At 51.0% G+C, this 3,629-nt stretch overlaps 1 non-coding gene across 1 annotated transcript; it reads left to right on the top strand.

Moving 5' to 3' along the window:
• The first annotated feature begins 359 nt into the window (after nt 1-359).
• LOC118760376 (small nucleolar RNA SNORD60) lies at nt 360-441 on the top strand. Its single transcript, XR_004996750.1, has one exon. It is a non-coding gene; the product is annotated as a small nucleolar RNA SNORD60 (small nucleolar RNA).
• Nucleotides 442-3,629: the final 3,188 nt, after the last annotated feature.

Genomic DNA, 3,629 nt, shown 5'->3' with positions numbered 1-3,629 from the left:
CTGGGCGCTCCCTGCTGTCAGGCTAGGTGCTGAGCTTCAGCAGAGCAAGGAGTGCATGGTCGCCCCACCCGAGAGCCCTGGCACCTCCTGAGCGCTGGATCCGGTGGGAGCTGCTGCGTCCTCTGCTGTGCTCACCCCAGGCCTCACACTGAGACGCCAGTGGCAGGAGCCGCATCCTGCTGTCCACACTGCCATTCCAGAAGGGTCTCTTGATCTGCCTGCTCCTCTCTGCTTTCCGCACTCCTCATCACCCCGCAGAACCAGGCAATAAGGTGCCGTCAGCAGCTGCTGCCTATGCCTGTCTCAGTGCAGAAAGAGGACTTGGGGTCCCTTGCCAAAGCATAGTCAAAGGCTTCCACAGCTTGAGAAGAGTTGCCTTGATTTCTGACACCTTATGCAAAAATGCGTGTGCAGTCTGATTGCTTTGCTAGATGGATGCGTGGGAGAAAAGCTGTGAAGGTGTTCAAGACAATAGCATAGGATACCAAGGCGTTAAATCAAGTGCAGGCCAAGCTGGGTTCTGGCTGCAAGCACAGACCCGTTCTGTCGGCATTGTCTAATACAGTAGCTGCTGGCCACATGTGGCTTCCGAACATTTAAAATACTGCTTGTAATAGTGTTGGGATTTTTAAAAGATTTATTTATTTGAAGAGCAGAGTTACAAAAAGCTGGGAGAGAGCGAAAGGTCTTCCACCTGTTGATTTGTTCCCCAAATGGCCACAGTGGCTGGGAATGAGCCAGACTGCAGCCAGGAGCACAGCCCTGCACCTGCCTTCTCAGTGTTAGCTCTCCTGTGTGCCTCCCTCTGGTTAAGCAGCAGAGTGTCCCTGGCCTCAATGCCATCGTCCTCTCTCTGTCCATGAGTTACAAGTAACAAATCAAAGCATACCAAGACTCTACGTGAATGTCTCCTCCCCACTCTAAGGCTGCTGGCCTCACAAAAGATAAGGATTAATGAAAGCTTTGTATGACATCTGGGTTCTTTTGGGGTATAAAAGGCTGTGTATTCTTAGAGTGTGCCATCTTGAAAATGTGGATGATGGCCGCAGTGTAGATTAATAACATCATTTCTCCATTTAAGCATCTTCTCAGTATCTGTTCAATTAATCCTGACACCTTTTAATTCATGTAAGGTTGCTTGATAAAAATACAGAATGACTCAGTAGGCTTGGATTTCAGATAAGCAACAGATAATTTTTAGTGCAGGTAATGCCCAGATGTTGCATTGAACATACTTTTTGTAAAAATTATTCATTTACAACCTGAGATTCAACTTTAATCACGTGTCCTGCAGCAGCCCCCTATATTGGCACTGGTTTGAGTCCAGGTTGTTCCCCTTTTAATCCAGCTACCTGTTGAAACCCCAGGGAAAGAGGGCAAGGCTGGCCTGAAGGCTTGGGCCCCTGCAGCCACGTGGGAGACCTGGAAGAAGCTCCTGGCTTCAGATCAGCTCAGCTCTGGCCATTGCAGCCATTTGGGGCGTGAACCAGTGGATGGAAGATATCTCTCTCTGTCTCTCTCTCTCCTTTAACTGCCTTTCAACTTAAATCTTTTTTTTTTTTTAAGATTTATTTTATTTTTATTACAAAGTCAGATATACTGAGAGGAGGAGAGATAGAGAGGAAGTGGAGCTGCCGGGATTAGAACCAGCGGCCATATGGGATCAAGGCGAGGACCTTAGCCACTAGGCCACACTGCCGAGCCCTCAACTTAAATCTTTTTAAGAAGTCTTTAAAAGAAATGACCAGCCAGAGACCACTGGCAAGGCAGGTTTATAACGGAGCCCAGCTGGGTGATTTTCATTAGGATCTGATTTTCTATCCAGAGAGGGGTCATGCTTTGCGATCAGAGTTGACACACCCTGCTTCAGAGACAGGGTGCCCTACAAACAAGCTGCTGAGGAAGGAACGTGTTCACACCAGCCATTGTTCTTGCTGGAAGAGCTGCGCAGGTTAACTCAGCCCTGGAGCAAAATCGCATGTTTGAATTAGAGGTGCCTTGTCAGCAGAAATTTGGAGAGAGGCTGCAGCCTTTTGGGGAGGGGAAGCCTTCAAAAGCTCAGACTCAAAGGCTAAAAATTCCACTTTTATTCTCTTTTAACAGCCCTTGGCTCATTTTCTGTAGAGGTTCAGTTTGTTGCCAAAGAGACCCGTTACTAATTTGAATAATTGCAGGCCGAGCTGGGGGTGGGGCAGAAGCTGGGGCTGCTGGCCAGGCCTGCGAGCCGGCTGCTTCCCGCCTGAGTGGCTAACGTCAGCGCAGCAGGGCGTGCAGCTCCAGCCGCGGCTTCCAGCGGCCTAAGCCCCACCCACGGGGAGTGGGCCGCAAAAGAACAATTGCATTCGTATTGCGAGAGACACACAAATTAAAACTACACTAGGGTGACGTGTTTTCAATCCAGCCGTTTAACAAAATTCTGAAAATGGGACCGTGCTCTGTCGGCCGGGCTCTGGGGAAGCATGCCCTCCTTTCTGGTGGTAGGCGGCGGATCAGCCCGCAGCTTGCAGGAAAGCTCGGTGCCATCCAAATGACCCGCGCTGGAGACCTGGGTCTGGCGAGCTCACATCTGGGATTTTATCCCACAACAGTACCTGGACTCCCTGTAAGTTTGAGGTGCTGCCGCAGTTCAGGGACTTGCGATCATCGCAACGGCCTGATGCCCGGCATTGTCCTCCTCATTCTCCCACCCTTCTCGTCTCAAGTCCTCAACAACCACTCGCTCACTTTCTGTCTGGATTCGCCTGTTCTGGACAGTTCATAGAACAAACAGAATCGTGTACTATGTGATATTCTGGGGCCAGCACCTTGCATAGCAAGTTAAGCCTCTGCAATGCCAGTGTTAGATTCGCCGACCACCCGAGAAGGACCAACACATCAGCCGAGCAGAGAAAGAATACAGATGGCCTTTATTCTAAGAAGCTCAGTTTCTGGGTCTTTCTTCCCGGTACAGTGGAAACACAGATGTGGAGAAGGGAGGTACAGAGGATAGGAAAAGCAACGGATAAAAAGCGTGCAGGGAGTTCTAAACCCCTCTCCGCATGGAAGCGGAAGTGGGTATCACTTTGGCCCTCCTTAGGTGAGGAGTATTGGCTTGTGTAGGTCCCCACTGCTGCAGGGGAGCCCCAATTTCTGCTGTCCTTTCCGGGTTCTAGTCTGAGGTCAGAGGGAGGTACCAGGTTGGAAGCAAGCTCCGCCCTCCTCCTGTAAGTGCAGCAACCAGCAGCCAGCACCCTATATGGGTGCCAATTTCAGACCCAGCTGCTCCACTACCAATCCAGCTCCCTGCTGGATTTCCCTGAACCTGGGAGAGCAGTGGAAGATGGCCCAAGCACTTGGGCCCCTGGTCTCGTGTAGGAGACCCGGATGAAGCTTCTGGCTCAGCCTTGGCCACTGCAGTCATTTAGGGAATGATCCAGTGTGCGTAGATATGCACTCACACCCTCTGAAATTCTGAAATCTTTGGGGAAAATGTGTGGCATTTCAAATCTGGCTGGTTCACTCTCCAGATGGCTGGAACTGGACCAGGTCAAAGCCAGGAGCCAGGAGTTCCACTGGGGTCTTCCACGAGGGTGGTGGGGGCCCATTTGCTGCCTTCCCGGCTCGCCAGTGGGGAGCTGGATCGGAAGCAG

This window comes from Ochotona princeps, chromosome 28, assembly GCF_030435755.1.
Source record: "Ochotona princeps isolate mOchPri1 chromosome 28, mOchPri1.hap1, whole genome shotgun sequence".
Taxonomy (NCBI): Eukaryota; Metazoa; Chordata; class Mammalia; order Lagomorpha; family Ochotonidae; genus Ochotona; species Ochotona princeps.
This window is presented reverse-complemented; position numbering and strand designations above follow the sequence as displayed.